Raw genomic sequence first — 26668 nt, forward strand, 5'->3', positions numbered from 1 at the left:
AGCCAGGAAGTCTCTGAAGCTGCCTACAGTTTTCAGTCAGATATGACTTGAGCACACAGCCACTGTTCGGATTCAGAGCCTGGAGGTGACAAGGAATGGACGGCACATGCACCTGATGGGAGTTTTCCATCCCGTTGTGGTGTCACCAGGAAGCCAGGTCGTACTCCCATCTCCAGCCTCTGCAGCTGAACCGTCTTTTAATGCCAGGATAACTCATTATAGCAATGATTGCACACGGCATTATCTCAGCATGACAAATGCAGGCCATGTGTGCAATGCCTCTACAGCCCTGGACTGCAATCCCTGATGCAGTTAACACTGATGCAATGAGGATAACCATTTGCCAAGGTTGGCTCAGCAGAGACATGTGGCTCCAAGTTCCTGCCCTCCACTCTTGTGGGAGACTTGCTCCCAGTCCCTACCTGTGGCCACAGTAAGAAACAAAAGTCCTCCTCACCAGGCACTCTCCATCTTATCGATTCCTTGGGAGATTTATGGCAGAGACCTGATCTCAGTGAAGGAGCTAAATCCAATTCACTAAGGAATTACAAGCCTGTCCGATCAATAATCTATTTATCTCCTTCACTTTGCCATCTTTAAACACTCCAGCCCTGTCAAAATAAATTGAAAGCTTTTTAAAAATGAAATTATTGAACTCTGGAATGGCTCTGCTAAGGCTTCTGGAAAGGATCTTGAGACCAGGATGGATCCAATCCAGATCCAGCACTTTGGAGAAATCTGTCATAGTTCCAGTAACTCGACAGCAATCCAGCATGCAGGCTGGGACAGCGGGGCATGCTGGCACTCAGCACACAAAAAGAATCCAGCCCAAAAGATCATAGGTAGTGTGGACACACAGTTTGCAGGAGATACCACTTTGATATTAGTGCCAAGAGGGAATATGCACGTGGGGGGAACACAGCAGGGTGACTTCTACTGCATTCCCTTTGGCCAAGCTGAAACATGAGGAAGGATCATGCATCCTCTGCTGCACTGGCAGAGCCTAGGAAAGGCTCACGTACCTACATACAGGTATTAGGAGCTAAGAGGAAACTGAGGTGTGAAGTGTTAACGCCACCTGAAAATGCACTCCTCAGGTCCCTGGAAGCTGCAAGCTGCATTCATTCATTCATAAGTTGAGCAGACCATGAAGTTTAATTTAACCAGCACATGACTTCAGAAGCAGTCATTATGTCTCCCAAGGGCAGAGGTGTGCTGCATCCCAGAAATAATGTTATTTTTCAGCTCTCATGCAGCACTTCTAATTAATAGATTGTAAAGTAGTTTGCATGGAAGAAAACCCAGGCACGGAGAGGAAGCAGGGCTAGCTGAAAGCCAGCCAGTGTCAGAACCAGGAGCAGAACCATAGCCTCTTTGAAGAACAGTTTCCATCCTTTTCCAAGCTTCATAGCTATTTTTACCTAACAGATGCAGGCCTTTACAAATGCAGGGGAGACTGCAGGATCGGTTCACACATGTGAACTGCCTTCATAGTAAAGCTTGTTGTCAAAGAAATATTTACACACATGCTTAAGCCTATCTTTCTTCAGACCAACTCTTAAACAGAATATTATTTTCAGTCCCAGTGGGACTGAACCATATATTCTGCTGGCCAAAAGACAGGGTATTTTTTTGGTTGTGTAGGATTGGGGAATCACAACCACAATTGCTCTTTGGGGACATCTGTGCTGGAGAGCAAGCATGATATTCAGTCCTGAAGTCATAGATATTTGGGTAAGTCAGAAGTTCTGCTGACATTAATGATGTTGCACTGGTGCCTGTGTGAGATTTCAGCCCTGTGTATGATCTTGCCCATGGCATATTTGCTCCCCAGGTTGCCCCATTTTTAACAGGTTTGTGTACCTAGTTTTCTGCACCTGGAACTCCAGTACTGAAGCTGTAAGGGGCTAAATTTCTCTGGAGATGGAGAGGGGCCGGTTCCTCTCACTTCAGAGGTTAATGAATGGAGTCATTAGGATAATTAATGTTTTCCTGATGAATTAATCACCCTCTCAAGCAGTTTCTGCCTTTCACTGTGCAGAGACCAGGGCCCTCTTGAGATCCAACACATCCCTTGCTAAGGTAGCTACCTTGTCCTGACAGCCGCCTGGTTTTGGAACAGGTTACCGTGCATCTGCCTTTTCAGCAGGGGAGTTGCTTTCTTGCAGGAGGGAAAACCTCAAAGCCAAGAGCTGTGCTGGAGTTTGAGAGACTCCAGGCTGCCAGCTGCTAGGATTAAGTTTTTTTCCAAACTGTACTAACGCTTCCTGTTCTGACTTGGGGCCACCTTGGCTGTCCCCATCCTGAGCCCATTTCACTCGCCACCCATCCAGCCCTTGCAGCTCTGCCAATAAGCCTCACTTTTCCTCTGAAGAACCATATATCCTTGTCCTTCAATTCCTTCTCCGTGATGCTTTTCCTGCCTTCTCCGTCCCCTAATGTTACTCTAGCCCTGACCCCAGGTCTGTGTATTGATCCCAAGCCTGACTTGAATCACACTCTTTTTTCAGGTTCTCTTTCTAAAGAGCATTACTGAAGCACTTCACTAAAGAGCAAATGCCCTTGTTGTTTTCTTGTTATTGGAAGTGTGAGAAAGTGTGTGGTGACCATGCCAAAAAAATCACTAACCTTTCTGTGGCAGTTTATACAGCGCAATGAAACATTGAAAAGAGCCGCCGTCACACAAGAACTTTCTCCCTTGACTGCAGGCACATCTGAACTGTGATTTCCAGGGAATGGAAAGCTGAGAGTGATTTTACAACATTGTACCTGCAATAATCCCAGTAAAGTCAACAGGGCTCCTTGAGCAGAGCCCTCAGAGTCCTACAGTGCTCAGTCACAGCAACATCTCCAGGCAGAGTCCCACGGACAGGTTAAGGTAAAGAAAAGGCACCCCTCCTCTTTAGGGTAAATTCAGCACCCCTCAAGATCACAGACTGTCATTCTGTTTTAACATGAGGTAAGGAACTTCATCACTGAGCATTTTTGGCTGAGTGTGTTAGACAAAGAATTTTGTATAGACACCTCAGATAGGATGAAGATATCCTGCAGAAAGTATGTAAGGGCTTGGGTTTTCTGGTCAGTTCTTATCAGAAAGAGAAAGCAGAATCGAAAACTTGACCTTTTTAGTGAAAAATGAATACTACAACATTTTGGTGTTTCACAAGGGGAAAAATGTAAAAGTAATTTAGAAATCTTGAAGTGTGGCAAAACAGGATTGCCATCCCACGGCCTGTACTTCTCAAAACCCATACCTTTTCAGGTCAGCTTCTCCTCTGACACCCTGCAACCATTCGGCGCTGCCCTCAGTGCTCAGACTTCAATTCTCAAATCCTATTTCCTCCTCCCACTCCGGCTGCCTCGTCTCCTGACTTGTTTATGATTGCCCCTCGGACAGTCCCCTCATTGGACATCCATCCATCTCTATGTGGCCTTTCTTCTTGTCAGTTTAAATGCTGCCTATGATTTATGGCCCAGCAGCTCCCCAAACACATCTCCAGCATGTTATATGGCACTGGCATAATGCTAACTCTCTTAAACCACAGAGGAAGCAAACAGCGCTAATTTATGCCTGGCTTTTTTTTATTCCCCAGCATAATTCTGATTTTAATGTTCCATCTACACCACATCAATATCCTTTCACCACTAGCAAGTAAAAACAAAAAGTAAATATTTCATTTCCCATTCCTTCCTTCTTAAAAGGTTTTGCCTAAACCAGCAAACTGGCATGCCCTGAGGTTAGACAAATAGGAAGCAACTGTGGTCTGCCGCAGGGGTGCTTTATGGGAAGGGCACTGCCCACAAGTGTCAGCTTTCTGGGGTAGTTGCTATCTATTGGTGCATGAGTATAACAAATGCAAGCATCTCCCGCATCAGGTTAAATTACTAGCCTGAGCTAATACAAGGCTCTAATACATCGCTAATTTATCAGTCTTGTATTACCATTTACTTCATGTAGCTATATTCAGAAAGTACATCAAAGTGCTCCAGGAAAGGAGAATAAAAACAGGAGGCAGAGAGAGAGGTAGAGAGGAAGAAGGGTAACAAAACATTATGCAAAAATATTAAAAGGCTGATAAATCTCTGGCCAGGGGCACTGACAAAATGACTTGGCAGCTGGAGGGATTTGTATCCTGTTGGATCCAGGACATCTGCCATGAGTCTTTGCCTGACTGAGGAGCATCTAGATTCTCACTGGTGTTTCAGCAGCCCCACAGGGGGTGCTGAAACACACTAAAATACAAACCCTGTAGTCCTGGGTGCTCTTCACATCTCCTTAAAATTGTGGGTCAGGGAAAAACCACCATCCCTGTGTTTTTCAGAGAAAGGACAGAAAGACAGTGATCTTGTAAAATCCCAGTTGAACACAGGTCTCCAAAGTGCTCTGGCTCCTCACCTTGAAACACAGAAGAACATTTCACTGATTGAGCCATCTCAGAGTCTGCACCAGTTCTTAGTCTGGGAAGAGATTCTAGGTCACTCTACAGATGAGACCTTTATGCACACATAGCCTATTGATTATGAAAGTTCAGCAACTCAAAAAGCAGTTTCTGTGTGGGCCATGCACTTCTGGTCTTCTGCTAGTTGTTTGCTCCCTAGCCAGCCTATCTTCTAGATGGCCACCGTCCGTACTCCCAGTGGAAAGCTGGCCCAGGCAGGACTCAGGGGGCACGTGAGGGAGGAGAGGTGCAGAGTGTCTTCCCTCCAGCATTGCTTGATTGCAGTCACACTCACTGTGTGCATGGAAAACACATTTAACACCGGTGTTCAGTACCCTGCAATACTTTTGCCTCGCTTTGCTCTTCCTGGTGATGTGCAACATCACTGCGCTGGGATTATATCAGGGCCAGAGACATCCTACATCCCAGTGTGTGTCACCACAGTGCTGAGCAATGCTGAAAGGAGGTCACAGCCTCCCATGCCAGGACAGGCCTTGAGATTCCTTCCTTCTCTGTTGAACAAAGAGCAACAGCCAAAGTCTCCATCAGAAATCAGATTCCTACCCTGGAGCTACTTGAGATCATAGTTTGTTTTTCTCCAAAAAGAACTGTTGCAAGACAAATACCTCTCTCAAGACAATTGAAGTAGGTCATGTTAAACAGTGCTCTGGAGAGTCTGTCTGACACTTTCCCATCAGCAGCAAGCACTGCTCTGCTCCTTTCTTTTCTTTTTCTCCCTCTCTCTCCCCCATCCCTCCTCTCCTTCCATTGCTAAAAGTCTGTGAAAAGGGAACTCTGTGAAGGGGAAACATCTCAAGCAAAATCTGTGTTCTGCTTTGGCAGCTGGAAGAATTAATGCTAACGTGGCCCATGACTGCAGACAGCAGCTTACGCTGGCGAAGAAGCATCAGACAGGCAAAATCATGACGGGGTTGAACAGAGCAAGTCAGTGCTGTGCAGGGATGGAGCCCTGTGGGCCCTGCAGGGAGCAGGTCCATAGTATAAGGACTATAATATAAGGTCAAGCATCATTTAAATGACAGGCATCAGGCACTGGAATAGCCTGAGGGATTTTATTTGCTGTTCTCCAGAGCTGCTGGACAGACATGAAGGGTCCTTTGCTGTCCGTGCCAAGGGGACTGCCCAGGGACATCCCACTGGGCTGCTGCCTTCCCTCACGCTTGAAGCATGGTCCCATCTCCTCCCTCCGTACACCCTGTAGAGTCCCAGTTCCAGCATCACCTCCCTACTGTCTGCCCCTGCTCCCTCCCCGTGAGACTGCTGCCAGGTAAAGAGATGCCTAACCCAGGACCCCCAGAGTCTGTGGTTTTTTTCCAACTGGAAGCGATTAGCACAGTGGCACCTTCAGGCAGCTTAAGGCTGTAACACTGCAAGGATGTTGCACCCCACCAGCTAGCCGGGAGAGACAGAATGAATGTTAGTTAAATTTAGTTACTCATTTCAGTTCATAAATTAGCAGCAGGCACCCCTCAGCCCACATTCTGGTCAGATAAAGCAAAGTTCGTGTGATCAGATAATAAAATCTAAGCAGCAGATAGTAAACTGGCCCAGACATCAAATTATAATTGGCAAAAGCCATTTGGCTGGAAAAAGGCAACAGGAGAGGTTTGTTGTTTTTTTTTTTTTTTCTCTTCGTTGGGTACTCCACAGAGCTCATGCAATAAAGCCACTCTCTTCTCCCTGCCAAGACACTGTGGCTGTAGCACGATGGAGCCCTACCGCGTCCCTCCAATCCAGCGCTCCCTACAGCTCTCCTGATAAACAGAGGGTCATTGCAAGCATATTTAAAGGGCTTAAACAAAGCAATAAGAGAGAGCGATCCTGAGCTGTCAGCAAATGCCCTTCCCTACCAGCTCCCTCACCTGCGCAGCCAGACTATCCGGTGGAAAAATGAGACAAGGACCTCAGGACCTCCTGCCTGCAAGAGGGACCACAGCCACGGTGGTGTATCCTGCTTACAACAATCAGCTGAAATCCAGTTTGAGACTGTCTGGTCATGCACAGGGCTCTGCAGTTCAAACCCTTGAGGAAATGCAACTGGGATTATACTAACAAAGAACAAAATGAATTCACTGGTTTAATGCTGTCTGCTGTCTGAATTTTGGAAGAATTTTGTGCTGGATGTTTAGAAAGCTTCTGCCTCTCACAGATGAGCTGCATGGATTGCCAAATGTATGTCCTCTCAGAGGAAAAAAAAAGAGTTTTATTTCTGTTACAAACCTACAGGACTTGTTTCAGTTTTACAAATTTCCTTTCTAAATGGAAGCATTTTAGAGGAAAAGAAATTGCTTCAAAAAATCCTTACAAAAAAAAATCCTTCTGAAAATGTTTTGATCTGATTGACCTATCAAGCAGTGGCTCAGGGTAAGGAAAAGATGACAGCTGCTCCTTTTGTTGCATGCTGTTCTGATTAGCTTCAAATAAGACGCTCCCTGTCACCCATGGCCCTCCACATAGTGAATGCACAGAGCTCTGTGGACTCCGCTGAGGACACCTGATGCCGGAGCAGACCTCCTTCTGCTACAAGGAAAAGATTTTTTGCCCAGGACTGTTTGGAAAACCATGATTGGACTTAAATTCAGAATAGCAATAATAAAAATTTAGAGAAGCTTGAAGGAGTCTTTCCATAAATGTTCAAAGTTAGCTTTAGTCTGCAGTTGTGATCAACACTGGCTTTTCTGGGAGCAGAACCAGGAGCATCCACACACGGAAGAACTGTGGAGTTTCTGGATTCCCAGCATCCATCTTCCCTCAACTCTGTATCTGCTTTGGGTTGACTGACTAACCTGCCATTGTTTCTGAGGACATTATTTATATTCCTTTCTCATATAAAAAAGCTGTACCACAGCAGAGACCCACAACCACCGAAATCCAGCAGTGTCCTCAGTTGAATTAATGATACAGGGCAGACTCTCTGAGAAAGGGAAGAAGGTTTTTTCTAAGACTATAGCTAAGAATAAGCTTGCACACACATTTGATGTTCCTATATGACATGAACTGTAGATTTGCCTGAATCTTTGGGATTCTTACTAGATGTTTGGAAGGATTTTTCTGTCACTGGGGGAACATAAAATCCTCTCCTAGCTGTTTCCAGGCAGTGCAAACTTCCTTTCTGAGCTCCCTTTTCTAGGCAGGTGAGGCCACTGATGGGAATTATAGATTGCTTTTTGGTGCCAGGGGGTCTGAACAAAGGCCAGAATAGAAGAACTCAGACATGTCCCCCAATGAGAAATAAGTTTGGCTCCAGCTCAAAACTCTGCTGCTCAGGTCCATCCATGTCACAGAGGATAATCAGACTAGTAGCTTGTTGGAATCTTAATCCAGAAAAACCGAGAGCCTGAGCTAATGGCTAAATAATCCCCACATTAAAACCTTCCACAAAGCTGAACGAGAGAACTGAGTTTCCAAATGCCTCCAATTAAATGAAACATTAAGGTCAGCACCTGGGATGAAGGCAGAGGGGAAAGCAGGCTGGGAGTCTCTGAGGGCAGCTGGGACAAGGAGCATTTCCAAGGCAGCATTTCTGACTCTCACTCTCATCTCTGGCAGTGTTAAGCACTGTCACAGCATTAGTGAAATGTGGTCTCTATTGGTTCATTTTCATCTCTGTGCATCCGTTTTCGATGAGGACAGGGGTAGCTATTTGATGACAACCCTGGATAGATGGAAAGGATTTTTCTTTGCTTCTTTTCCTTCTTTTTACAGGTCCTCCACCCCCACCCCCTCCTTCTCCCACCTAAGAGCAGAGCATAATTTGTGTACCAGCTGAAATAAAACCCAATTAACAATGAAGTCCATGGCTAAAGCCTGTGGACATCAGTGCAGCCTTAACAAAATTTCTGTGCCTGAAACACATTAGTAGGCAAGACCTGAGACTGGAAAAAGATTAGGCTGCTGAATAGCTGGCAGAGCTGGAGCTTTCAGAGTGAAAGTCAGCAGAGAGAGCAAGGGAGAAAAAGGAGACAGACACACAAGAGGCTGCTCTGGCTGAGCTCACCTCCTGCCCACCTGAGCTACAAGTCTTCCCCCATGTCCATGCCTGGCCTCTCCCCAAATCCCTTCTGATCTCCAGCCCTCCCTGTGGGCCTGCAGAGCCCTTACATGCTCCCATAAACCTCCCCATCCTCACTGGCCTGCACCCACAGCTAGCAGAGAGGATGAGCTCCTGTGATTATAAAGGCAATAACCTGCTGGTTATTTTGTCAGGCAGATGATCCAAGGCTCTCTGAGCTCTGTAGAGATTTAGATTCACTTGAAGTGGAGGCTTGCATATTCTGCTTGATTTCCATTCCAATTTTATTCTGGATTTTTGTCCATTTTACACTTAGGCAGCAGAGAGATGCCCAAAGGGTGTGTTTATGTGCAGAGAGAAGGGGGGTCAGATGCAGGGAAGCCCTCAGGCTGTTTAAATTTCTCCCTGAAGACAGGTCGACTGAGTAGATGGCATCTCAGAGCCTAGAAATGTGCTCACATCAGCAGGTTTTATGACCTTGCATCATTCAGTCAGTGACATCATTCAAGTCCCCTCTCAAATTTATGCAGGGCAACAAGGGGACAGGAGAAGCAGGGGGAGAGCACACGGAGTGGAAATACAACTTCACTATTTTGAGACCCCAGCTGGCAGCTTTTCCACCCAGTTTCCTGAGATCTTCAAAGCTGAGGCTGTGCACACTGAAACCAGAGAGCCGGGCTGGGGCTAGGAGTAGTACACTTTCATTTTTGGAGACCTCTGTCCAGGTGGCTCCAGGAATGCTCGGTGCATTCAGGTGTGGGTCTGGGGGGAGATTCACTAGGGCTTGGGAGAAGCTTTGCTGCACCCAGTCCCATCTGGTGCTATGCAAGGAGCTGTGCCCCATCGAGGCCATTAAGTCCTGCTGGTAAAGCTGGCTCTGTTCAAGTCGCAGAGGGACCCTGACACCCCTGGGATATGACACAGCCACAGGCAGCACTCTAGTAGCAGCGTCCACTGACCTCTTACCCTGAGCATTTACACCATTTATCTGTGCCTTGAAATAGTCATGGCCATCAGACTCTTTAAAAAAAACCAAAAAAACACACCACACAAAAAGCACCCTCTTTAAGATCTATTGCCTTTTTTTAAAAAAGCAATGAATAATTATCAATACAGGACTGGTCCTTCAGTTGGTATATTTTCCTTTAATTCCAACATAATTTTGCTCTGTCTCCCAGAAGACAAGCATTTGACTTTTCTGCTGTGCCCTTTCAGATGCATTACAGACTGTGATCTTGTCTGTGCTCTTAATGGCTTTGTCAAGAGATCATTTCTGCTCAAAGCTTGTTAGTCTTAATAAAGATAAAATAAAGTCATAAATACTTTTGTGGTTTCCTTTTTGCTGGGTTGTAATTTGACTAACAAATTAAATTACTTTAATTTGGAAACTAATAATTATTTGCTTAGAAGTAGATTGAAGGAAGTTTAGTTGAAAATGGACTTTTCATGGGAAGAAAAAGGATACCAGTTCTTGGAAATATAAACTAAATGTGGGAAACTGGATGAGTGACATTTTGAAAATCCTTTCTCATTAACCGGCTTTGGCTTTCAGTATATGTCATTTTTATCCCCATTTGTAAAGCTAATATTTCTTTCTGTCACATCTGTTGGGCAGACAAATCCATGAAGCTAGAAAACTTTGGTGATGGAGCTATAAAAGCAGAGAGATCTCATCATAAAAATAATGGTCCATTTTCAAAGTTCAAATCCCAGACTCTGTTACTTTCTCCTGTGATCTCCAAAGCCACATCCAGGAAAACAATGCTTATGCCATGCTGCTACAGAGTTTTACTGATGTGTTGTGATCTAAATGGAAAGAGTGTTTTGGTACTCTGTTTTCATTTGTTAATTGACTCCTCTCTTACTTAAGATAGGAATTGGAGTAGTTTGTGATAAATGGATTACACAGTCCTCTCTGCTTCAGTGCAGCTTCTGTGAAATAATTGCAAATTCCTCGTGACACCACCAGTAGTATTGCACCAGGTAAAGGGGGTGGAGAGTGAAATTTGGGACTCCTTTCCTCTCCATCAGTGGAAGGACATGTTTTTTAACTCAATATTTATCTAATGTAAAATGAATAAATGACAGTCGGGGCACAGTCCAGAATCCACAATTCCCTTTTCCTGCATGACTTACAGTAATTCAGTCCTTGTGATGGCTCACTGAAGTCCCTAGTTCCTGCATACTTTGCACAACAGGCCTGGCTTCAGCAGGAAGGATGGAGAGTCTCCACCCCGCTTTCTGCACAGCTGCTAGGACCCTGCCTGGAAGGGAGAAGGTACTGGTATGACACCCCTCCGCCCAGTCTGATGAATGGGACTGAAGGTCTTCCTTTTCCTAGGGGAACATTTCCACCAGGGAGGTGGTCTCATGCACACTACAGCAATAGCAATTTCAAACAGAAAGAGAGAACCTTGTGCAGGTCTTCGGAAGAAAAGCTTTAGCAATCACCCTCAGAATAGGCCTTTGGACGCTCTAAACTTGATCAGAAAATCACATTCTTTAGTATTCCTCACAGATTTCCTGTTTTAGCACTGAGATTTTAGATCCACCTTCTAAAACATGTAGTTCACTTCAGGTGCTTAAAAAGAAAGCAAAACTGTTCCTAACTATATCCTTTATTGGATCTGGCCCTTGAAAAACAGAAGGTGTTGGCAAACTCTGCTGCAACTCCATATGGTTGCTTTGTGGCTCCCTCTGCTCTTTAAAGGGGAAGGAAGACGTGTTTCTCACTCTCCTCCAGACAGGCTCCACTGCCAGGCTCTGATCTTTCAAATTATCACCCCTACAAAGAGGCAAAGAGACCTTTAACAAGGGCTGGCTTGTCCCCTCTGCTGGTTCTCCAGACAGCATTTCTTCAATGTCAGAGCTGTAACTCTGCATCTTTCTACCTCTTCATGTACAATCTTTCTGCTTCTTACTTAGTCCTCCCCCTCTCTCCCACCATCCCTCTCCTATCTTTCAACTTACTCCATCACCAACACATTTTCAACAAGGAGGATCTCTCCTGTGCTTCTTACTGCCAGCCCATGTTGTCCTGACATGAAAAGGTAATTAAGAAGGGGAGACAACTATTTCCTCAGTGGGGATTGAAGACTGCAGCCATGTTCTCAGCTTTATGTGGGATCAGAAATTGCCAGAAAAACAGAAGTTATAAGAACTATGGCTGACTTGCAGCAGACAGAGCTTACAGTTTCTGGCACACAGCAACAAATTTTAATTTGGATTGTAATGAACGAGAGCCCTTCTCACTAATCCCTATAGACACTAATCACACTGGGTAGTAAGAACCATTCTTGGAGATGAACTGCCAGATGTGGGTGGCAAGAAAAGGGCTGAGAACAGGCCCCACTTCAGCTTACAACCTATTTACTTCTCAGGGAAACTGATGTCTCTAGCTCATCCATGTGCGGAAACACTATGAACATACATACACACAATCCATACATATTTACACACATACACACCTACACAGTCCCCTTGCTGAGCCTGAGTGGCCGTTCTCCACTCACCTGGCTGGAGAGGGGGAAACAGCAATGCACAGGCACAAAACTCCATCTACTCTCAGAGCTCCAGCCCCGAGGCCCATGACACAGGCATTTTGCTCTATTCCTCCCTCACCATTCAAGTCCTTACATATCCTAAAGATTCAGACATGTTCTGCTTTTCATTTTATTACTTATTGTCTTAATTCTACCAAAGGTTAAGTGCATGGAAAATGAAGTTTCCCCCTTGCCGTGCACATTTCCAACTCTAACTTACTTTCTGCAATAAGTCTTTTAAAAATAACAACAACAAATCCATCTCCAAAAAAACTTTGCAGAACAAACAAACAAGGAAGAACTTTGTTATTTCCAATAACAACTGCATAGGACTGATGGAGAGATGAGACAGTGCTTTAACTCCCTAAGGGATGTCTGATGTGAGAGCACAAGCAAGGCAGAAGGAAGTATAAGCAGTGTTGAGAAAAGGACAGAGATTTCTGCATATAGGAGGGAGCCTTGTGTCAATATTCAGACTTGCCCTTGCCAACAGAAGAGGAGATGCTAGAGCCCTGGAGCTCCGAGCATGCTCTGCTCTCAACTTACACCATCATAAACCTGCAGGCAGGGCTGTGAAATCACTAGGGAAAGAAGTAAGGAACACTTGCCTGTAAACACTTTCACTGCATCCCTTGAAGCCTGGATGAAGGTGGAAGAGCTTCAGAAGGTGCCATCTGGCTGGCAAGCGTTCTGGCACTGGGCAGAGCCTTGGCTTCAGCTTGAATCGACATTTAAATTCAGAGGAAACTTGGGCAAAGTCTCAGGCACCACCTTCTCCCACATTGCATGACACATTGCAGCTGAGCTTGGTGTAACGACCCCTGAGCACCACTAACTCCCCTAGCTCCTCCTGGCAGGTAGTCCCAGACAAACCAGGGAAGTGGTTTGGCCCTAAAATGGATTCTGCCTCTGATCTCCAAAGTCATGAGAAGCTGTAATTTATCATTCACCACAGCTGCTTGCTGCAGACACACAGCCTGGCTCACAGGCTCATCCTGGGCTGAGAGCCTTCTAGCCTTCTTGTGGGATCTTGCCATCCCTTTCCTCTCTCTAGTACTTGAAGTTAAAAAAAAATGTTAGGAACAAACACTGGGGAAAAATACCTCTAGGCAGATCAATGGATTTTATTTTTATGTCAGTCTTAAAAGTTTCCTTTCACTTTTACAACATTTGTTTTGATTTTCTTTTGTTTCTCATCATAATTTACAACCTGAAACAAGGGAAAAAAACCCCAACTTTCAAGCAGGGCTTTTCTTGATTTCTTTTTTCACTTAAAGTTACCACTTTAAGTTGCTAAAATGAGGGGAAATTGCCCTTTTATTCTCACAGAAAGTCTATTTCAAAGAATCAGCATTTTCTGATGAAAAATGGTTTGTTGAAAATTTCCCGACCAGTGCTTTTACTGAGTGCACTGAGCGTAGTCCTACTAATACTTCCCTTCCCTGTGGAGGGTGCAGATCAACCTCTCAGACTTCATGGGATCTGTGCTGTTGTGAATATCAGCTGAGCTAAATACTGCACTGGATTTCGAGCCAGGTGATGAGAGCAGACAGTCATGTTGGGCTTCCTATTTTACAGAAACTTCTGCAGATGTAGACCTATTACAATATTTTCAACTTTTTCCCCCTGCCCCAAACATTATTTTTAATCTACACGTCATGATCAGCTCTACTAGTGGAGGTAGTCCTGTGTCCAAAATCCCAGCAGCAATGCAGCACTGTGCCTCCAGCAGTACATTTTGCCTATAGACAGGTATTATTCTCTTGATTGTAGGACAGAGCAAATGTTACCCTCTTTCCTCCAGTTCTGGCAAGAGTATGGACATGATTAGGCTTCTCTGAAACAAGGTGCGGACCTGTCCTCAGGGTGATGAGGGCCACTCTACCACTTGGCAGCAAAGTACAGATATGCCATAGAAGCTTGTAGCCCAAGCTAAAATTCTCCTCTTTTGGGGTCTTGGCTAACCACAGGAGGTTGGAGCAGCTCAAAACACATGCTTTCTGCAGGAGAATCAGATACCACTGTCCGTTTTAAAGTGCTGTTGCGTTCAAAAGAACAGCATTGAATCCTTGAAACAGCCTCACTTCCCTGCCTAGGCCCCTGCCTTCTGCCTCCACGCGATGCGGTTGCTGGCAGAAGATGGAGCCAATCTGCAAAATGAGCATCTCCATGGAGATAAGCTGAGAGCACGAGAAGGTCAGAGCCAAAGCGTCAGGAGCAGCAAAGGAGTTCTTCAAACTTCATTTCCTTCCACAGCAATCACTTGATGGAGATTTGTTGAACATGACACCTGGCTGCCTCGCGTTGCCGACTCAAATGAGGAGACAAAAGAGGAAGCTAATTGTTTCCAATGCATTCAAGTTTAATACAGTGCATTTTTAATTAGGGCTCTAAAGGGGAGGGGAATCAATTACCTCTTGCAGAGGCAGACACCACTGGCAGGTGATGCCGTGCAGAGAAAAGGAATTGTAGCAGGATGTTAAGGATCCCTGATGAGGAGAGGGCCAGTGTGCTCTTTGGGGAACCCTGTGCATCGGATACTCTTGGTGGCTCCAGGGAAGTTTGCCACGAAGTGGCACTGTGACACCATCCAAGAGGACAAGATCAGGGGAAAATGCTGTTGAACCACCCTGCTTTGGAGGTGCCCTTGTGCCTGGGAGTGTTTATAACCCCTAGGGGGTTATAAAGGGGGTTATCTGCTCTCCAGGATCTGAGGAGGAGATAAAGACATCTGACAGAGTGCACTGTGAACATTCTTTCCCACAACTGTGGTAAGATGTAGTCCCCTTTAAGACACCCTATTCCTTATTGGAGCAGAATTGGGAAAGCCCCAAAACTATTGCTCTATAGGTGCTTGCTGACCTGTGCTGGAGGAGAGGGAAACAAAGGCACTCTTATGGTTGGGATCCAGATCCCTGGAGAATTCTGTGCCAGAAAAGCCATCTCAGTGAGCTGGCGTTGAAGGGACACCAGTGAACAAACACAGCAAGCCAAAGGACTCACTCTAAGAAGCAAATCCCTACAATATACTGTTGAGACACAAGCACATACAGCAAGAAGCTGGTATTGCTGAAAACTTAGGTTCGGATTGTTCATCAGACCAAAGCTTAGGTCTCCAAGGAGCTCAATTTCATGCCTTTAATGAGAATTATATTTCCTAAAGGAAGCAGCCAAAGTCCTTCAGTTCAGTGTAATATACTGCAATAGCAGACAGGTCTCAGGATCCTGCGTTCTCAGTACCCTCATATTCAGTCTTTGCCAGGCAAAAATGACAGCCTTTCTCATGTCTTTCAACAGGACACTTTGGGATGTGTTGAATTTATTCTCTTTCATTATGAGTGACTTCAGTGTCTATTGCTGAAGTCTATACCACAGAGATTTCTTTGCAATGCCTAAGGGGACCAATTCAGTTGGCTAAAAAGAAGATTAGTAGCACCATCTGAGGGACCCTACAGCATCCTAAACATCTGCATTGGGCTGGCAGAAACAGCACAGGACCAAGAGCAGACTGGCATCCTGGCAGCTAGCTAGGATACTTCATGGTTTCTCAAAATGTACTAGACACCTCTCTTTAGCCAACTGAAAGCAGCCAGTGTTTGGCCAGTTTAGTGGGCGTTTGATGCAAAAGCTAGTTCAGTTGTAACACAGGACAAGGCCTTCAAACTGTGCAATGTTACTCTGCAGCAAGTCTGAGGACAGAAATTAGCTCCTAAAAATAATTTGGGACATTACAATTGTGAAGCTGGAGCTAACTTAGTATATGGCATTGTAAAGACAGAAAGAGTAAAACAAGAACAGTATCCATTAAAATAAAATGGTGAGTACAGAATAAGTGCTAAAGAAATAAATCCAATGGTGAAATTCACCTTACACATGTAAGATTGAGATCAGGACTTTATTGCCAGGAAGAATTAGGGGTTTTTTTCCACTTTGTGTCTTTTCTATTACTTCATATTTTCTCAATGAATGTCCAGAAGATGCTGTTTATGGACAAAATGCAGCATGCTTCATGAAAGATTTATTAATCAGAACTGCCAAATTCATAATTACTTTCTGGGCACAGAAATTGTTTGGCCTTATCAAATAAATGAGAATAACCACTGATTATTGTTTTTGGAGAAAGGAATAGCTGGTAATAAGGAGAAAAAACCATGCACACATGAGAAAGAGAAAGATAATATAAATGGACGTAGTTGTGTTCGTATAGATGTCTGAGTGGTCAAATGACTCATCTGTCCTAAAAAAGAAACATAATTTTCATATTATGAGGCACTCAAGCAAGTCAGTAGTAGTTTCACTCCAACACAATAGATGGACTTCATTTGTTTCCCTGATCATTTTCTGCCACTACCGTTTTATGGTTTAGAGGCAGTTGGATTTTCCCTCTGTTGTTTTTAGTTCAAAAATAGGAACCTCTGTTCAATAGAAATTAGTGACATTTAATATCAGCAAGAAACTCATAAAGACCTCAAGCTTTTACAGTTTTTCCACTTCTAGCCATAGACTCCCTGGCAAAATAGCTACATCTGATACACAGGTGCAACCCTACAGCAATTTTTTCATAAGTGTTTAGGGGCATTTTACACAGACCCTGAAGTTTCTGAAAGTTATAAAACATGTCAACTTCTGATTAGAAAACTCTCACCATACACAGGTGCTTTTGAAAATCCAACCAGCTGCCCAAATATCTAGGAAACTTTGTCAGTAGGTATGGGACACCCAGGTTGGAGTGAAAAAAGTTTCAAAGAAGGAAGGTGCTTGTGCCCACCTGCTTTTTAAGCATGGAAAAAGACATCTGTCTGTACTGACATTACTTCAAGTGCTCTGGAAAATTTTTCTTGGACTTGCCCAAAGCTGCACTGTGGGTAACACCCAAATCCTCTCCCCAGCTGCTGGCCCTGACGCTGCCCTGCCTTGCCCCTCGCTGCTGCCTTCTGCAGCCCTTGGCCCTCTGCTCTTCATGCTCATGCAGAACCCCTGCAGCACTCAAGCGAGAGTGCGGGAGCAGCAATAAACTCCCCTTCAGGCTGCTAACTCGGGGATTCCTCTCTTGCCCTCTTCCCAGCTTTTGCAGATTCTTCCCCTCCTCTTCTCCCATGATGATTTATGAGGGGAAAAAGTATAATTCTAAAATGAATAAATGATATTCTTTGGAAGCTATCTCCTTTACTCTACTTGTTCTCTTAATTTACTTGGTTTATACCAACTGATGACAGAAGCCTATTGTTTTGCTGAAACATTAACTTCACAAAGTCATTCCGCTCCCATCTGCAGCACTAAAATTAATGATTCCCTCTGCAACATCTGTTTAATTAACTATCGGCACCATAGAAGAGGCATCCAAATACCCCAGCGACTAAATCAGCCTCAAATTAGGGAAATACAATGTTAAATTGTATCAGAGAGAAGCAGAGATTATCCTTTTGAGCACTGACATTCATTAGCTACCAGCCACCCCATGTATCTTCATAATGAAAAAGTGTCAGCAGCTCTTCGCCGTAAAGTTTTCATTTAAGGGCTGCTGCTCCTTTAGCCATGGTGATTGGAAAGAGGAGGGGGTGGAGGGACGTGAGCAAGCTTAAACCAGTGCTCCATCATCCTTGCTGATGGATCTCTTGCTGGGATGAAAGATAAAGGTAAAATAGCACTGCCATTGATCGCTGCCTACGTTGCCGTCATGCCTGTTGGAGGCTGGTGACAGCTTCCTGAGCAACGGGCTGGTCCCTGCAAAGACAGCAGGACTCATTGCAAAAGCTGCCACTGAGACAGGGTATGCCTGGAGGTACCGCCAAAGGTACCAGCCTCTTGACTGCCCTCTAAGAGAGAGGTGGGAGAAGACAGCTCTAAGGGGGAAGAGGGGAGGGCAAGTGGTGGTTTGGACCTTCAGTGAGGTCTCCAAAGTGCCCTGGGGTATTACAAAGGTTCCTTACAGACTCTGCTGCTAATGTAGCTACACGTCCAACTTTGTACAGGGAATGCACAAAATAAGGAGCTGATTCAAGAGGTTTTTGGGTTTTTTTAACTTTTTTCCCTACTTTGAACTCCCCCCCTTATGTTGCCATGACAACAAATGCAGCGTGAAATTGCAAGTTTGCAAAATGCACAAAGTCAGCAGGCATCGTAAAAGCACGGCTCTAGCAAAGGAAAAGAAGCAGGGGAGCAAGGTGAGGAGACTGGCAGGGAACGAGCTTTGCTCCCACAGCTGCCTGCAGAGAGGGCTGGGCAGGCTGCGCTGCACAGGGGCAAGGCGGGCAGGGGTGGGAGGGCATCAGTAAAAGGAAAGTGTTGCAGCTGGGGTTACCACTATGTAGCTATTAAAAATATACTTCTACATCCAGACAGTCTGCTGTCTATCCAGACTTACTACCTGATATGAACTTTCTTTGGAAAGGGAACTCTCTGGGAATTTTTGCCACTTCTTGGAGAACAAGGAAAGCGTTAGGTTGTTCACATTAAAGAATGAGCCTGAACTCCTGGAACTACTGAAATAACTCTTAAGGTTCTTCTCTAATGCATGAGCTCAGGTCAGAAAAGTGCATCCACTGGGTCCTCTGGGGTAAGATTTTTCAAAAGCGCAACAAGCCCGAGGCTCAGTGCCTACAAGGGCCAGACTTTCATCAGAGCTCAGTTCCCATTTAGGCAGCTAATTAATCTTTGCAAATACCTCAAAGTATCTAAACTTCATCTGCAGCTGTGATGTTGCCCTGAAGAATGGCCGTGGCTAAACAAAAACTTCTCAGTTTAAAAATCCATTTCCTTTGTCTTCGGAATAGTATCTGCTGGCTTTCTTGGCAAACCATTTCTGATTGTTGATTCTTGGCTTAAAGAACCTATGCATGTCTGAAAGACTGCTCTGAAATCTAACCTTTACCTTGTCTTCAAATCAAATATATACTTAAGTACTAGGGAGGAGTTGAATTTGGCTCCTTTATACCTGTGCAACCAACATAGAGGCAGTGTGTTGTTGGCACATTGGGCGCATTTATAAGTGGTCAATAAGTTTCAAAGGGACTATGGGAAGATGGACTAAATGAGGCTGCTGTTAGATAACAGGTTAGAAATACTACCCTTTATTCAGGAGTGACTAAAGGTCAATATACGTAATTACTCTTCTACTAGATCTGTGTTACCCTCACCTTTTACTGAGAATAAGCACTTTTTAGCCCTTTCTTTCCCACCTTTTCCCAAAGATCCTAGCTGTCTTCTTAGTTTTGCCATTGGTCTCAGCGGTTGACTCCATCTCCATCATTTATTCAGGTTTTTCAAAAGTTGGTTTCCACAGACATCCATTCTCTTGTTTCCTAGCAAAGATACAATGGTTAAGATTTGGCTTGGTTTACGGACAGCCAGGGGTTTTGTGTCTCCATGGAAGACACTCCTAAACATTCCTTTGAATTAACTTTCAAAGTGGATTTGTCAAACCTTGTTCAAGTTAATGATAATTTTATCTAATTCATGGTGAGAATGTTTAAGACCATTACAAGAAGCTTTGACTCATTTGCTTTAAAAGTTAATTCAAAATAACTTACTCAAGCATTTCTTTGTAGGCATGTCCTATTTTTACTTGTTGCTCGAGACAGAACTGCAGATGAGTGGCCCAGTTAAAAAAAATCCTGCCTTGTTGAGAAGAGGCTCCTGTGTGGCTCCAGCAGTAGAAAGACAGTTCCTTCCCATGCGGAACATATCTACATTTGTGACATCCACACACTTCAGCACGCAAGGAAGCAGACTCAGTCGTTGCTTTCCTAGTGCTCATGTGCTGAAGTTATTGGCAGAACTCGACTGACAGAGCATGTAGAGAATGTACCAAACCACATTTAAAAGTGTGACATGAAATTCAAAAGCAGCCAGGGGAATTACAACACTCTGTAGCAGGATAAGATGCTAAAGGAGCATGAAACACATGCTATGCTTAATGTGATTTTTTTTTATAAGACTGTTTCCTTTCCAAGCTTGCCAAGGAATACATTGCACTGTCAGAGTACAACCTCAGACATGAACAGCCGTGGCAATAGTGGTGAGATGGATACAGAGCTAGAGACAGCACAGTTTATGCTTCTGCCTAGATAAGGGAATCAGATGAAAACCAGCTATAGCACAACACACAGCAACCTCTCAAGACATGGAAAGATGAAGAATGAAAGTGTTATTCTAGGTGCAGAGGATGTCAAACCCTGGATGTTACTGATAAAGTAAGGAGAAGGAAGATAAGGAGGTTGATGTCTTTAGGTGAGAGTGTCCCTTTGAATAGCCAGTACTGGGAGATGAGGTATCAATATTTACTTGGCAAAATGGCACATGGCTCTGAAAACCAGTAGATGGGAAATTAGAGATTGCTTGGACAGTGCACAGAGAAGCCAGCTGGGACTGGATTGCCAGTATGATAGGGACTGCACGCACACAAGTAGGATAGGAAAACCACTACCATATTGTGCTTATAATTTTAAACAGATATGATGAAAAAATAGTGGGAGAAGATATAAGGGGAAAAGGTGGCCCAGGACTACATAGCAGATCAGTGCCAGAGCTGGGAAATTATTCTTGAGACTCGCAGTCCTTAGCCCATTATAACAAAAAACACTGAACATAAAAGGAACAGCTATGAGTCTCTGTCTTTCCTATTATCCTCAAGTTTATGTATTTATTTATTTACCAAACATGGAGGAATGACAAACAGAATGAGAAACACGGAGTGCATAAGAAGGCTCATAAAATCCTTTTCATATCTTTAATCAATCATGACTAGTGTATCTCCGATACATTTTTCCAGTTTAAAATAGAATAAAGATGTCCCCTCACATCATAATCTTTCTCCAGGCAGCTGCGCTCCTTACATCAGCACAATGACCCAAACAGTATGGCTGTATTAACAGATACGATCTAGTCTTTAATGGAGCTCAGCAACTGGGATTAGCTACCTGTAATGTAGTTTGGGCTGTCAGGCACAGTACGAAACTGCTAACACATTACAAGTTATAGGCATCAATTCTTTCTAAGTGAAAAGGCATTTCAAATTCAAAACACTTCAAACCTAATAACAGGAAATTATCTTGATGGATCCCCTTCAACATGTAAAAAAATAAAAAGATGAGGAGAGAGGGTCAGGCGTCCAATCAAAACAAAATCATATCAATGCTTTTTTTCTCTCTCTAGTTCAGAGCAAAGCAGAAATGTGGATTTGGATGTCAGGGAGGGAACGAATTGTGGAAATGTAAGGCAGAATGAGGAAGAAAGTTTGCAAACTACATTATAACAGAAGAAAGGGGAAATCTACCTGCCTGTTTGGGTCAATGTGTACACCAGAAGCATCAGTCTGACCCAGCAGGGACTTGTCCTCTAAGACGAAAGTTTGAAAAGTCCCTTGCAGCTCCTTAGGGTATTTTTCCAAAGGAAGCTGTGTCAGGAGTTAGGGTTTTCTTTTTTAGCTTTCGTAGTTTGAAGATGCCCAATTCAGGTCTGAAGACACTTAGTGCTTTCTGAAAAGCAGCTCTTTTTTAAAAGCAACTTTGTTAAAATAGACACTTGGAATACACACTCCAAAAGAGTGCACTGTCTCTGAAAATACTGTCCATTTGCCCCTTTAATCCTTGGCAATGATCGAGGGCTAGAAAACGTCCGATGGGCTTGGGAGGAGAGGAGAAAAGGTCAGAGTTCAAGTGATGAACACTGACGAGCTGAGTCATTGATGAGTTGCATGCTATAATCTATCATTTTTAAACCTAGCTTGCCTGAAAGCTTTCTCTGTTGTCAAGCTGAGTCATTTCTGCCTGTGAAAGAGAGGGCTAGGGAGGAGAACTTTATTTCATCTCTCAGCACTGTGGCCATGCACCAATCCTACCCATGTCCCATTTTCTCCACATCTGTCTGTCTATCCGTGGCATGTGGATTGGCCAAGCCACCATCTGACATCCCAGAAAGAACAACGCTTCCCCAGGTAGGCGAAAGAGCCCCCTAAGGAAAAGAAAAGGGACTGAAAACAAATTGAAAGCAAGACAGACAAACCAAAAGGCAGATTTTCCTTTTAGCACATTTTTGGAAGAGGAGGGGAGAGAAGTCCCTTATGGCCAGAAAACCGCACTGCTGTTGGATTTCCAGCTCAAGTCAGAAGCCCAGGGGAAAGACAGCTCTTCACCACCTGTCAGGAGGGATTGCAAACACAACAAAGTATCTTGCAGAAAAACAGTGTACGATAGTCATTTGAGACTGCCTCATTAGTCATACAGCATTTGCACATGCTGATGGCTGAAGGCAAAATATGACCTTAAGTTACATTATCACACCAAACACAATGTCTTTCTTTGCAAGGGGAGAACAAGAGAGAGTAAATGTATTGCATGAGATGTGAGGGATGGGGCTTTGATGGCAACAAGATGTTACAGCAGCCATAAAGGTGGATGTCCTTGATTATCATCTCTGTTGGGGTGGTAGCTCAGACCAGGGACTGCACCAGGTGCTGGATAAAGGCACTCCGGAATAAAGGTGCTCTGCTCCAAAGATCTTTCACCCTAAATATCTAATGTTTCCCAGTGGGTGAATATTATCAACAGACAAGACAGTGCAAGGCAGCAGTGTGATGATATTAAAGTTGTTGGAAATCTAATTCTTCCTGAAAAAGTCAAAGCAGAAACTAGCCCTGACTATGGAGAGACGGGAGTGTTTTACAAAGTGCGAAGCACCTAGTCCAGTAGAACGGAGAATGCTCTCAAAGTCCCTGAAAACGCTGTCTCCATACCTAGGGAAGGTGATAATTGTCTTCATGCAGTGGGCAAGCCCTACGTACTGTTTTACTCAAAAAAGAGAGTGTGACTTAAGTGGTGTGAAAGGCTGCGTGCTGGCGATCTGCATAAAGATCAACTTCACGTACAACTCTGTGTTGTCTTTTTCCTGGTTTCACAGCCCACCTGGATGAGCTTGGCTTTCTTCCGGCACTCAGAAAGAAATTGAAGTGCTAAGTGTGCCTATGGCTTTCCATGAGATGACCCAAAACTTGTTTTCTTTTTGACTGAGGAAAACAAGGACACTTTTTATATTTGAAATCAGACCTAGAGTAAGATTTTTCAAAGTACTTTGTGACTAAGTTTGCTAGATCAGATCAGCTTTTGGTCTGTTAACCAGATGAGCAGAGCTCTGTTTGAGTGCTCTCAGGGCTGCAGACATGAAGTTCTCTAACATACGTTCAGTCCCTCCATTTTCTTACTGAAGACTAAATGCATCGGATACAATAAAGAGTGTAAAGGAAGCTATAAATACAGCTTTAACCTAATGGAGTGAATCCCAAAGTGCTAAGGAGGGATTTGTAAATACTTCTTTAAAGTTTTCTCATCAGTAACATTTGTGTGTCTCTTCTTCTGGGTCTTGACATATTTTACATCTATTTTGAGGGCTTGGAACATAGGAAGAATGGGTTTTAATGGGAACCACCAGCCTCCTGCTTCTGGGAAGATATTGTTAGGGTTGGCTCAAATGAAGAAGGATCATCAGCATGTTCTCAGAGCTTCTTGCTTTGGCACTGAGGAAGATTTAGCACGTTCCGATATCCATTTCCTCCACAGCTCTAATCTTAACACCCACCTACTGCATGCTAAATGAACATCCCAGCACTTCATAATAGAGACAGGAAATTAATTCCTCATAAAGCGTTTTTTTTCCTGCCCCTCTTATTAAGACTCCTCAGCCCTGTCAACAGCCAACTGAGCATTCACAAGTCATAAAGGTGCATTTCTGCAGTCTCATTTCCTCAAGTCTCTTACTTGATGGATTATGCCCATTAATAACCTTCACACTGGAGAAGAACAGCTGCTGGGGATTCAAGATACCTTGTTGGATGATGTAACTCTGACCCTTTAAGCAAGGCACTCAGGAAAATGGAGACATGAAACACGGGGTCTGATGTTATGTGTCTACTTTGATCAGTCCCTCTTAGAGACAGCGACTATAGAAAGAAGACCCTCCTTGGTCTTGCTGACCTAGGTTTCCCATGGGAACCAGCAGAGCTGGACCACTACCCTGAGAAGGACATCATCTGAAACAAAGCCCTTGGTCCTTGAGACTCATGCAACTTTGAGCATTTCCACATCTCCAGCACCCACTAAGTGCATGCATCCATGTTTTCAGGATACAGGATGTCCAGAACAAGATTTTAAGAGGACAAAGTCCATGGAGGTGTCTAACAATAATGTCCTTTCTTGACATATAAATTAGCCAGGAAGTATAAAATCCCTAATTTTTGTATTACCATTTTTTCTCTCCAGCTCATAGTCTGTTGGGAAACTTCTTTTCTTTGGTGGATGTGACTAATCTTTAATTCTAAAAAAAAATCAGTTCAATGTGAGCATTAAAATGGACCAAGTTGCATCAGAATGACAGATCTGGTTTAAAATTTTGCCATTTCACCCAGTCTTGAGCTCAGCAGCATGATATGAGCAGAGATGATGTTTAGAGAGATGGATCCTAAAACAGCAGGCAAAATTCTTGTGAAATGAAAATGGATCGTATCCATATGATATGGATTTGGAAGCAGCAGAGTGAGAATTTGGAGCTGGTATCAAAAGTTGGAGGGCAGTGTAAAATAAACACACAGATTGCATCCCCAATTTTGGTAGAAACCTTTTAAAAAAAAATCATGCAGATATCAAAAATAAAAGCACAAGACCAATTCAATGATCTCAAAACCAGAGAAAATATCCTGGGAACATGACGTTTGGAACTTTCCTTGGTTCCCTTTTCAAAATGTTATGTAACATTTAATTTTGATTTTCACATACCTACGCCATGTAAACTATGGAACAGCAGCATAATGTGACTCTTCACAGGATTTTAAAGTTTTTCAACCAGGCCTAGCACAAATGTTCTGTAGAAAAGGACAGTTATGCTGTTGTTGCCTAGCAAATATCTATGAGAAAGTGTTTCTGTTTAAGGAGAAAAACAAATTAAATGTAAACCTTCTGCAAGGGCATGCTCCCTCGGGACAGTAGATTTCTGTAAGACTCAGAGGGCAAAACCGTCAGAATGTCTTGTTAAAATATAGGCAGCACATCACAGCCACAAAGACCAGAGATATTAAAGTGAAAACCCCTGGTAGTTCTGGCTCAAAGTCAGAAATAGCTGAGTGCTTCTGGATCTCTTGACCCCACACAGTTACTAGTAACATTTTTTTAAGTCATCTTTAACCTTTTGTGTCTTTTGGTTTTAATACATTAAGAAATTACACCCCAAAGGGGAATAGGACTCCTGAGTTTTGTGTCAGTCCCTGAAACAGTAAGTTGGCATCTCTAACTCCACAGCCAAGTCTATGTGTCCATGCTGGGAAATATGCCCTTTGTCTACTTCTTAATGGGTATTAAACTGCCTTTGGGAAGGGATTAATGGGCTGTTTTGGCTTTTTAAGTTCTTTCTTATTTTGCTGAGATATTTCTTTAAAATCTTTCAAACTCCCCCCACCCCTCCAAAATATTTTCCCACATAATAATAAAACAGATCAGTTGGCAAGGCGGAGTCTCTGTGAGGATGTGGCTTCTGCCTCTTACTCAGGGGGATCAGATTAGGGCCATAAAACTCCACTAGGGATTGCATTTTAAGAGAGGAACACAGAATAACTTGTAGATGGATGTTCAGAAACGTGACCCTCAGAGCCATGGAGTGGGAGCTGGAGAAAAACACAGGACTCCTGTTAGTTTGTCTTCCTTCTGCTCTCGCCCATTCCCCTCCAGCTCCTCTGTGCTGAACACAGGGCATAACTGAATGCACTGCTGTGCCACGGTTGCATCCTTGCTTTCCATAATGATTAGGTGTGGAGTGCTTAATTAAGTTAGGATTAAACCTGAGTGCCCACCCAATAACAATATATTCCTTAAACAATTTTGCCAGAAGTCCAAAGAGAGATATTTCTTGAGTACTCCGTGAGAGGCTTTGACCTGTTAACACCTATAAGCCCTTTCCAGTACAGATTAAATACAAGGACTATTTATCATTTAGCAGGGGTCTGATTTATCTACCTGGGGACTCAGTTCTGAGCTCAAATCATGAAGATGCTGTCTGTCAAGGGCTATTGCACACATTTCATCCTTTCCTTCAGAAGCAGGGGATAATTTTTTGATCTGGGTTTCCGAGATGTTGGGACAAGGGTGAGAATGAATATTCTCATTCCTGATCATTCCAGGAGAGTTTTAATTTACACATTCTACAGCTGGGAGTCTTTCCAATCCATATTAAATTTGTTGAAAGGAAAGAGTATCATTTAAGCCAAGGGAGCCAGGATAAAACAGCTTGAAGAAAGACCCTCCACATACCTTGCCCTATGAGCTGTGACCTGCAATATTAACAAAAGTTCTGGAATACCTCTTGCGAGAAAAATTTTGAATATATGAAAGAGAGAAAATGGTATGGACATCCCACAGGGATGCATACAATCAAGCTGGTTTCATACATGCTTGCAGGACAGATACAAATACAAAGCAAAAGATTGCTTAGAGCAGGAGAGTCTGTTTCCATCTGTGTTGACCTGTCACACCTGTAATGGCTGGCAAGTCCCTGCTCTGCTGTGGCCTCTGGGTCTCAAGATGGGCTGGAGGAGGCACCAAGTTGACCAAGCCAGGAGGAAGGAGGCACTGAGGAAGCTGGAAGAATGGGGCAGCCCCCTCAAATGCACACTTGAT

The sequence above is a fragment of the Ciconia boyciana genome, chromosome 18 (genome assembly GCF_034638445.1).
Source record: "Ciconia boyciana chromosome 18, ASM3463844v1, whole genome shotgun sequence".
Lineage (NCBI taxonomy): Eukaryota > Metazoa > Chordata > Aves > Ciconiiformes > Ciconiidae > Ciconia > Ciconia boyciana.